Source organism: Osmerus mordax, chromosome 3 (assembly GCF_038355195.1).
Source record: "Osmerus mordax isolate fOsmMor3 chromosome 3, fOsmMor3.pri, whole genome shotgun sequence".
NCBI classification, from domain to species: domain Eukaryota; kingdom Metazoa; phylum Chordata; class Actinopteri; order Osmeriformes; family Osmeridae; genus Osmerus; species Osmerus mordax.
In genome coordinates this window covers 10,528,966-10,541,074 of record NC_090052.1, presented here as the reverse complement: position 1 = coordinate 10,541,074, position 12,109 = coordinate 10,528,966, and positions in this window count along the sequence as shown.

The window sequence follows — 12,109 nt, the reverse complement described above, 5'->3', positions numbered from 1 at the left end:
AGAAGAAAGTGAATATCTGTGGTTTTCAAGCCATCTTTGAGAAAGTTTGAAAACAATGTTGCGGTTGATATGTATTGATTGTGGGAGGTAGTTTTTGGACTACATCAAAACCTCATGCGGCTGCTGCAGCCTTTCTGCTTCGGCATGACCTGCGCTGGGAGAGAGGGAAACAGCATGGATGGGGATAGTGTGCGGGCAGATGTGTCTTTATACAGGGTGAAATGGAATGAGAAATACAATACAAAATGTATGAAAGGGGTGTATTTATGTAAGTGTCCACATTGGTTGAAATGTCAACCGTTTCTTAACCTTTGTCCCAAAGCTGACCAAAGCTCATACTCTGCCCTTTCTACTCATACAATCTCAACAGTTGGTGTGGCAGAGAGGATAGAGAGACTGACTTGTGACCTTATGCTCATGAGTTCAAATCCCCATTCAGCCTATTGTTGTTGGCCAAACATGAAGTAGTTTTGCTCTCTTGTTGTCCAACTCTCCATCTTCAACAGTGTACATGTTTATAATATTTTGCCATTTTGCGGAGGAACCCGCATCGCTGCTTGCATATTGCTATATTCTTTATTTGTTTTCATAGAAGATACACGGGTTAAAGACGTTAACAGTAGTCTTTTAGCTTCGTTAGCCATCGATTGTTCTTTGCGTGCGTGTTTGTACTTACTGTAGCGGGGTTTGCTCGTTTAAGATTAGCAATACTTAATTTATAATTAAGTATGTAGTTCTTAGGGGCACCACCTCTTATTTGTTAAAGGGACAGAGGAAACCTTATTGAATAATAGCCTTCGTAATAATCAGTCTAATCTTAAGTGGTGAATTTCTATGAAAGTAGAGCAGATCAGATAACGTGAGGGATAACGCGAGTATTATAAACAATGATTTATTTAAGGAAATGTAATTATAATGAACAAATACCAGAGAAGTTATAGGTTAGTTGAAAGTGAGTTGAGTTGAACTGTATACAGTAGGTCCTAAACTATGATGAGGGTTGGTACAAGATGGTAGGTTGAGAGCGCGTGGGGAGGGGGAAGGGAGAGAGAGAGAGAGATAGGCTTCTGGAGAACAATGGGAGAGTATGTTAACTAATCCTAACGAAAGTTAGGTTAAATCATTTGCAAACAAAAATCAAACGTAACAAATTAAATCACAATATGCCAATGTTCACAAGTAAGAAATGTAGCAATATCGCAGTTGCTGTTGTCAGTTTGAAGAAGAAGAGTCAAAGTTTCGTTCGTCGTTGTCAAACGGTTAGAGCAAAGGAATCTTTCGTTCAAGTTCCTAGTGGTCCAGTGAGTTGCTGATTGAGAAGGATAGGTCAGATGTGTCGCGAACACTTCCGGTGAATCCTTGCGAAAAAGCCAGGATTGCTTGTGCGTCGAGGTTTTATAATCCTTGCGAAAGGGGTATCCTTTTGGAGGTGAACTCTTTGATTGGTCAGTTACTCCCACCTGGGCGTCCATCCTGAGATTGACGTATGGGTGTGAAGTGGTTGATAACTTTTCAGTTCAGCTATTTCAAATGTCCATGTTTTGCTTATACTTCAAAATATAACAATACAACATTAATAAATGGTTTAGTTTGTAGATTTGAATCATTTTGATATCAAGATTGACTGATTTATCATAACAGGAAAGGAAGTTACATTAAAACATCAAATTATATCAACACAGCATTAAAGGGAAAGCATACATTATAACACATCATCTACTGTCATTGAAATAGTGTCCATGAGCCATGTAGTCCTTGAGAATATGTTTGTAAATCCAGAAAAGTTAGTTCTTCCTTAAAATCCTTTGTCTCCATACTGTAAGGCCATTTTGGTCTACCTTCTGACCCCATGCTGGGCCAGAAGCTTTGAAGCTCCTGCTCTGGAGATAAAGACAAGGGGGAAAACCCCCTTTCTCCTTGTCGGGGGTAGGGGAAAGGTGTTATGGTACGTGGTTTGTCTGTTGGATCTGCTACATTACAAAGAAAAACCTTTTATCATGCATCGATTTCTGATCCCCAAACCATCTACTACTGCCCCTGCGATAAGGGATATTAAACTCATACTCCAGAGCAGGCAGAGCATGCTGGTCCTAGTGGAAGCACTTCCCTGTCTCTCGGTACCAACATTACCGCTGCTGCCTGTGGGTGAAGGCGAGCATGGTTTGAATGACAGCAATGCAATCCAATGCAGCCTGTTCTGCAAATGTACCCCATGCGCATTTTCAGCCAAGGTCCTAGGGCATCGCTCTCAAACTTGGTTAGAGTACTCAGCCAAGCTACATGCATGTTTCTGCTTCCCCTGTCGACAATTTGGAGACAGAAATTATATACATCACCTTCACCAGACAAGGTTTTTACCAATTGGAAAACGGCGGCGGTTTATTTTACATAGAGCTCAAAAAACAATTTTGCGCTCAAATGAATGCCCAAAAATTTCACTTGTGTGCTACGCACGCTCACACTGTGGAGGATCCTATCCAGCTTCACATCAAACTCAGGATATGTCATGGGTTTGGGTTAAGCCCCGAATGTGTATAACGTCTGGCTCCGTGCCTGACTAACACTCGGATCGTTAAGCAGACTCAAAAATGATAACATAATGGTTATATAAAAAATTATACGACCCCCTTCCGTAATCATGATGCCCCCCCAGAAATGTTCACTGCCCCCCCTGTCAAAGCAGGCTGCATCCGGCCCTGCTGTGGTAGCTGGTGCTGTTGGACTGATACCTGCTGAAAGAACCCCTGTTACAAATCCAGCTGGTGACTTATGGGTAGTCAGTCACACTCTAGAGGTGTAGTCTTCCTGGAAGAGCAAGGCAGGGTAAGGATTGCTCAGGGTATTTGCATACAAGGGGTAATTGAGAAGGGTTCTCGTTGACCTGTGGATGACTCTGAACCGATACTGATGAAATCAACAATATTGAGGAGACCTTTCCACCTCAACTAACATTTCACACTTTCAGGATGTTTCCATGGCCTGCCCCTGAAAATGTGATTAGTGTCTTGCTAGTTAGTGGTGATGTTATTTTGCAAACACATAGTAAACTGATCAACTTAAATGATACATTTGACTTCAGACTCAGGTCTACAGTGATCTGACTTAGAATACTCAACTTTTTCTGTATGATGTACAGTATAGGATGTACTTTTGGATGATGTAATTACCAATCTTCGTCCAGTAAAACCAGAGTACTGAACAGTATGGATCTTCTAATAAGAATAATGCCAGTTAAAATACACAGGAGCTTAGTGACTTCAGTGGCAGAAAATGAAATAAAGGCTCGCCTAAAATACCAACTTTGCAGTCCATCATACGTATGGACAGACCAATAAAAGCAAGAACCTATAGCTAGTGCGGAGCAATGTGCTGTTGATGTGTGAAAGTGGACAGACTGTTCCTGAGCCCTCATGCTGATTCATATTACTCCCATAAAGCACTGGGGCCAGGGTGCATTCAGCCAAAGAGTCATAAATCCACCACAGCACACTGCTGAACCGATGAAAATAAAACGGGTTGAATAACCAGGCATTCACAATATTCTAATCCTGGAGAAGCGCACCACATTAATGACAGTCTTTATTCCACTTCAACAGGGACAGGTGGTGTTTTAATTCATGTTTAACCCTTGTGTTATCTTCGGGTCATTCTGACCCATCAGTCATTGTGACCCACCGTCGTATTGCGACAACTTTACCGCATACAAAAACAAAGTGAAGCCTTTTCTTTTAACCGTTGGGCTATCTCAGACCCCCCACATTGCGAAGGTTAAAATAAAAGTATTTTTATTTGTTTTTGTATTGGGTAAAATTGGGTAAACACAACGATGGTTTGTTATGAACCTTTGGGTCATGTGACCCGAAGGCAGCATAAGGGTTAATCAGAAGGGACGGCCTTGTAATGGTTTACATTTGCTGCAGTACTGTGGTCTGAGTTGGAGGTATACAAGCCTAATTTTCAGTGACACAAAAGGATGGTGGTGACCTTCAAGGTGTGTTAAGGCGTAGCGGCAGATGTGCACACTCCACCATAAAACAATCTCTGACAACCTAGCAAAACTGGGGGTGAAGGGAGAATTATAAGATATAGTCAAGTAGGATATGAAGATGGGTATCAGTGTGTGTGTATGTGTGTGGGTGTTTATTATAAGTTCATTACACAAGATACGCTGTGTTATGGGATCTGGGAACAAACACTCCTGTAGTGAGAAACATAACGGGCTATTATAGTATTTTTAGACAATACATCCACTTCTCGATCTTTAAAGCATAAATCAAGATAATTGTGTTTTCCCTTTCCAGACATTCAGCAAATGTTTACTTTAGTTCAGTCAATCAAATTTTAAACCGTTTGCTAATGTTTGCACAGCTTACAGTGACATTGGCTCCTTTATATAAAACTTATTTGAATTCTGATTAGAAAAGGCCATATCAGCAAGTGCAGTAGAAATTGACAAGCACACACTACTCAGGGATGACTGACTGGCCATGACTAAGCCAACAGTCAGCCATTCTGAAAGTTCATTTTGGACGTTTCATTTCTGTTGGGATGGTATTTACCCTCAAGACAAATTTGTTGCGTTACAATGTTGGCAGCATAAACCTTTCATCACTTTCTCATTCGTTTTCATTCGCTTCACGAGCAGTCGCGTGTAATGGCAGAATTCAAGTGGCACTGTGTAGATATGAATAGTCAAAAGATGCAGTTACAATACAATTTATTTAGTTTGTACAACTTAAGAATGAACAGAGTACTCTGTGATCAGTCATGACCGAAGGACGTGCTACAGGTTGTTCGGTAGAGTGATGGAGAACAACCATAAAGCCCTGCCTTATATAAACTTAGACTATAGAAACAGATGTCCTAATAAATGATCAATACATCAATGCAGTGGTCTCTGTGATTGGCTAGCACTGGTCAGTGACAGTTAAGACAATATAACCCCCCAGGCCAAGTGTCCAAAGTCCTTTGATGTCCGGCTCCCTCTCTAAATGAGGATAGTAAAGATACCCTTAATGAAACACAAACAGGACACAGGACACAAAAGGTCAGCTCCCTTTAGGCCATGGGAACTCAAGAATCCCCCAACCTTCATGCTTCTGGCTTCTTAGTTAGGCATCATAAATACCTTAAGACCAACTGCTAAACCCATCCTGCTTATCAAACACATGCATTGTAACGATATTCCTTTAAGTCCTAAAATTCCACCACACGCGCTCCCTGTGTACAGTTATAAAACTGCTTGATAAAGCAGTAAGCTACCAAGAGGCGGAAATATTGTAACATAAATATGTCAAAGCAAGAGCTTTATTGTAATATCATAGAGTACAGCCCTACAGTGCTCTGTCTGAGTGCCTCAGGTGAAGCATCTTCTATTTTCTTTATACCATTCACAAGCCATTTTGTCCACCTCGGTGCCTGGGAAAGCAGCCTGTTGGGCTGTGGGGAGCAGGTTGTCACTAGGGGCAGAAAAGGTTTAAGGGTTATTTTGGATCCATGCTGGAGTTTCTTAAGGTTGGCCTAATCACAGCTAATGTGATGGAATTAGGAGCATTGCCTGGTCATGGCATTTCGCCTGTTTTCTCACACTGTTTGCAGTGTCCACATACAGTACAACAATCCACTTTAAGGCCAAAACAAGGCCCCAGAGACTAAAGGGTCAACTGGACTTCCTCAAAAGGTTTCATGTAGGCTACTTTTGTGAAATATACATAATTTTAAGAACTTTTCAAGTGTATTTCGGATGCTTTCGTGTTAGGTTTGACCATCAGTGCTTGGCAACTCTAGAGCCTGCAAGTGCTCTTCTATCAGGTTGCAGTCCAACGTTGGCTGTGTCAGTAGGCTCAATGGAGGCTTTTAGGCTAAACTGAGAATAGGAGACAGAGAAAAAAAGACGGTGTGTGAGAAAAATGGTGCAGCCTGTTTCTCAGTTGGAGTTTGTCCCTTCCTCTTTGGCATTTCAGAAGGACATGAATATTTCATGTCTAGGCTTACCTGCCTAGACATGAAAATGTGTATAGTGTGTGAAGGAGAGATGGAGGGTGAGAAAGACTGTCACATACGGAAAGAAAAAACAAACACTTTCTCCCGAGGTGATTATTTCACAAGCCTTTCACTAGCGTTGCTAATCTGAGGCGGCCAGGGTTTAGCTAGTGACTAGCTCTGCTGACGATTCTAGTTTGTGCCCTTGACATGTCATGCAGCGTAGTCGGTGGGTCCAACAGTTAGACAACAAGCTTTCCAAACATCACTGTGATCAATTAGATATACTTTTCCCTGGTATGGTATTAATCAGGGGCGTCGTTAGATCCTTTTTACTGGGGCACATGCCCCAGTATAAATCTGCTGTGCCCCAGTAAAATGTTAAGTTTGAGTTGTAACAATTTACTTGCCAAATAGCCACTGCAGCACGCACACACAAGTCCAGGTGTCGGACTCTGCACACAAGTCAGAATTGAGGTAGGCTAAGAAAACATTACAAAACAAAAGAAAGTTTCTAAATGATAGGCCTACCGATCATTGTATTTTGACTTAAACAATATTACATGAAACTCCAAAAACATTATTTGTGCTCAAATGATAGCGAAAAAAATGTGCGCGCACGCATTAACTATTGATGTCCCTGCCAAAGCTAATATCAAACTTGCGTCCCTGAACTGTTGTATAGTGGGTTAAGCAAGGGGAGTTCCTATAGCCTAGTAGTGCATTGTGCGCAGCAAGCTAAAAAAGGGATATGAATAGGGGCCTGTGCCCCAGTAGAGTTGTATGTCTATCAATGCCTCTGGTATTAATTCAACACTAGTACTGTACAGTAGCCTACCTCCTCAAATGTTTCAAAACGTCAAAAAAGCCGGTTGAGGCGGATTTTGATGTGTTGGCAGCGTAAAAATGGTTGCACTAAACTGCTCAGTTTAGGTGTACAGTAGTGTGCCTGCTGTCAGTAGAGCCAGCTAGCTACTCTAACTTTTCGAGGCTGGTTGCCATGTTTTTAAGTGATGACGGTGTGAAGGCCTAACGCTGCGTTCACACTGCAGCGTTTTTTAACGCTCTGCATCGCTTGCCTTCCCACAGTACACCACGCTCGGGGGCGTGTTAGACAAGTTAATACAGAGTTGTAGTTCTCTAAGGTCACTGTTGTAGTCATGGCCAAGCGTGCAGATTTGGGTTCATGTACTCACAATATCGATCAAAATACCACTTTTACACAACATTTATGTAAGTGCAAGATTTTACTAGTGCAAGTTTACAGTAGAATACATGTTACGCCACCGGTCACTCAACCAGTCGTTTGTAGGCTGGGCTAGCGAGCTAGCAGTGGCACAGAACAGTCACGTAATGTGACGAGACTGAATTTAAAAGTAGGCTATAAATCACACTAGGAACAATGACGACATCGGCAACCATGCACCATGCATTATTAGTTTAATGTAATCTTTAAATTCAGGCTTGTCACATTAGTAACTTTGTTCTGAACAGAACTGGGTGTGCAGACACATACGAACGTTTCTCCTCCATCTTGAAATTGTGAAACCTAGAAATGTTTATCATGAACAACGGTTGCTACGTTACAAGAAACAAGAAACCAATCCGATTGGCCAACACTAGCATGTTCACGCTCCTCATTTACATAAAGTTGAGAAAATCCAACTTGCAACGCTCCGCTCGCCTTCCCACAATGCTCTACGCGAGCGTCAACGCCTGGTTTCATTGAAAATGAATTGGAAGCCAACGCCGCGCGCCGCCCGCTCCGCTGCAGTGTGAACGCACTGTAAAGGGTGCTGTGAGAGCTGGAATAGTAAATGTATCTGCTGCCGATGGTAAATTGAACAGGAATCGATGTTCCCGTCGCACACTCACTGGTATGAAAACAACCACGAATAGAAGCAATAGTAATCAGGCTGGTTTTAACATCCATCATATCAGACGGCCACATCCCTGAGCCGTTGATCACAACTATTTTTCAGGCCTCTATTATGATTGTCATTGTCACATATTTTTGTAGGCTATATCAAATTAAACGTCGATGAGCTAGCCTCCTTGATTTGGAGCAAGTCATTCAGGCTTTCAGAGTTGTTATTGAATATCTTAGCCACCTACGTATGGAAGGAAATCGTTACCAAAATTCTAATGCAAATGCATTTCCAGAAATGCATTTGCATTTTAAGAATGTGGCTGCATTATTTGACTCATAAATGAAATTAGTAATCAATCATCCTATTTGCATTTTAATTTTCTTCTTCAAGAGTGCTCAATCTTTCACTTAATTAAAATGAAAAAGAAATAGACATTTGAGATTTAATTTTCAAAACATGCCCCAGCAAATATATACCAAAATTCAATTTGAAATGTAAAATTTGAAAATTCAAATGCATTTCCAGAAATGCATTTTCATATTAAGAACGTGGCTGCAAAATTGTGACCACAATTGAAATTCAAATGCATTTCCAGAAATGCATTTTCATTTTAAGAACGTGGCTGCAAAATCGTGACCACAATTCAAATGCATTTCCAGAAATGCATTTTCATTTTAAGAATGTGGCTGCAAAATCGTGATCACAATTCAAATTCAAATGCATTTGCAGAAATGCAAAATGAACGAAAAAGCATTCTGAGCGGCGCAGCAGAGTGACGTCAGTAGCTATGAGGGGCCGTGAGGGACATTATTCAGAATACCCTCTCACACACACAACTGAAATGCTCTCACACACACAACTGAAAAGCTCTCACACACACTACTGAAAAGCTATATGCTCACACACACTACTGAAAAGCTATACGCTCACACACACCACTGAAATGCTCTCACACACACATATGAAAAGCTCTCACACACACATATGAAAAGCTATACGCTCACACACACTACTGAGAAGCTCTCACACACACTACTGAAATGCTCTCCCACACGCTACTGAAAAGCTCTCACACACACTACTGAAATGCTCTCACACACACTACTGAAAAGCTCTCACACACACATGAAAAGCTCTCACACACACTACTGAAATGCTCTCACACACACTACTGAAAAGCTCTCACACATACTAGTGAAATGTGCTCATATACACAACTGAAATGCTCTTGCATAATATTGTGGAATATAACAGTTCAGTGGTGAATACGAGCATTACAATTACAGTTTTTCTCGATTGGTTACACACATTTTCTGAATGCATACCTCATACTCTCAGAACTCTACACACAAATCAAAAAAACACACACACAATGGGCAAAACCCCTCACTTCTCCTGCAAAATTAAACTTAACATTCAAAACAAAAATGGTATTGGTACCAAAATGGTATTTTGTTTTCAAATGACAAACACAAACCATCATATGAATAGACATTTATAAGAACCATTTGAACACTGATGTGCTCAATGTAAAACACTATGATGAATGGAAAACACTTCTTCTTCATTCATCATAGTGAGTTAGGCCTTTTTTTGTTCAGTGTTACATTTACTACAGACAGTACATACATAAGTGTGTTGTAAAATATTTGAGAATATAGTTTTTATACTCAGAACACAGAAATACACGGTAACAAACATATTTTACGTATTTTTCCCAGAAAAACAATGTACACAGTGTACATCCCAACCAACACAAAGTTGCACATACAGTGGTCTACATACAAAACAACAGAATAATTTACTGTATAGTGTATACAGTTACATTACAGTTTTTTTCAATTGTTTACACACAAATACTGGTACTTGAGACACAATGACCACAACATGTAACTCATGCACCAACCCCATGAACCAATTCTGCTAAACTACAAGCACAATTCCTGCTTTACACTCAAATTGCAGTTCTAAAACACACTTTTTTCAAAACACTACACACAATTCTCTGCATTTGGCACAATTTTCATGAAGAAAATCTTTTGTTTTCACAAGGAACACACTGCCATTCAAATACGCACACTGACTCATCGCATGGACAAACACCTGTCACACAGTTTTACAATTAGCAATCAGAGCTTTAGCATAAAAGGGCAACAGGTGACCTCTTCTGTTTTTGAGCAATGGATGCCAACATTGGAAACAGAGGCAGAGGAGTGAGAGTAAGAGGAGGAGGACAGGGAGGACGAGGATGAGGAAGGCCAAGGACCATAATCTCTGAGGAGATCCGAGCCGCTTTGGTTGACCATGTAGTCAACCATGGTCTAACAATGAAGGAGGCTGGGCAAAGAGTACAGCCAAATATGAGCAGGTACACTGTAGCATCCATCATCCGGACTTTCCGAAATGAGAATAGGTAAGAAATCTACTCTTACTACAAAATTGCAGTAGGCCTACTGCATATCAATACAGTACTCAATGAATACAGTAGTACAGTATTGCCTGTGGACTGTTCTGTAGGACTGTAAAAATAAAGTATGTTTCAAGTATTTGGAAAATGTATTCCTACTTTGTATTCCTACACAGTATTTACAGTATTTTACTATTTGTTTGGCAGAACTGAAAGATTACCAACACAAGGTGGTCGGGAACGTCTTCTGTCTCCTGAACAGGAAACACACATTTTCTGAATGCAAATTATTATTATTATTTTTATTCTTTATGCCCCCCTAAAACTCAGTAAATATTTGGCCTACATAGACAACGTAGGTGTCAAAAGTTTCGTCTTGGTAGCGATTGAGTTGCTTCTATTGGAATTTACGTTCCGTTGCATGGTTTGGGCTTCAGTTAAGTTTTTGTGGCGAAAAGTGAAGCTAACGGTGGCTAATTTGCTAGCCACAGTCACTGACGTTACTAACGTCACTACGTCACTAACGTCACGAAAACACGCGTGACTACCTTTGGCAGAACATTCGTTTCGCATCTGTTAACTTGGGGGATAGCTAGGCTAACTATAGCTTTACTGCAAGGCAGCTGCAGAAACGCCACAAGCAAAGAGGCCAGGGTGATAAATATTTACTCATTTTACTTTGTGATATGACACACAATTGTGATGTGTAATGTACAATATAAGCTGATATTATTAAGGAAGTACATCTACTTTCGGAAACAGTAGTCTACTATTTCACTGACATATTAGCATCATGACATTAGCCTGTGTTGCCCGGGCAACACATACTACAGTGGTCTATGATGTATCTGTTTTCAATCGTTAAAATAAACATTCCTCACATATACATTTTCGTTGTAGGATTTATTCTGACATTAGTAAACGATTTGTTGGTGAAATTACCATTACCTGTGGTTTCAAACGAGTGTAGCTCACTGCAACGCTGTAGCCTACTGTACCCGAGACACTAGTGTGAGTAGCTAACAAAAACTCCTCAGCTGTTTAAGTCAAACGGCAACAGAACATGTTCGGCACTCCCCTTACTCAAAAGTCTTTCAGTAGGGAAACTATCTGACTACTAACCTGAACTTCATTGCCACAGCCTAAACTTTGTCAATCTGTTCATGAAAATAATTAATTTCAGCCTAAACCGTACAACGGAACGTTTAATCGAATTCAACCAACGCAATCGCTATCAAGACGAACACAGCAGTAGTCTAGTACTGTACTGTAGTAGTAGAATTTACCGGGGCAGCTTCTCCACACAGGGCTATATCGCATTTTGAGTTGTTACTGACAATGATCGCTACCAGTGAGCTTTTTATGAATGAGCTATTTTCCACTAAATAAATGTCAAGCTTATTTACGTTTTTGGGGGCATATTTTCAGTTAGCAGATGGTACTGTTTGAATCGCGATTCTATCTTCTGCCGGTAAAGTCGTAGAATAATCTTCAAAGGGGGTTCTTTATTAATGAATGAATGCAATATGAGTAGGCTAAATGCCTGAAAATATCACGAGAAGGGACAACTTAAAAGGACGTTTAAGTCATAGAGATTAGGTCCATTTGTACACCGGTCTGCCAAATGTATTCGTTTTGATTCAGCCTGTCAGCTGCCTCTTGCAGGGGAAATGAGAAGACATCATATTTCATTCTACACTTCACTCGTATTTTGAGTTGTAAATGAGCGAAAAAAAAAGATGCTTTTTAATCTATGTAATCTTTATAAATAATAAGTAGGCCCAATGCATTTTTATATAAAATATACAGACCCCTGTGCAACCGACGCAAGCAAGCACACCCTACAATT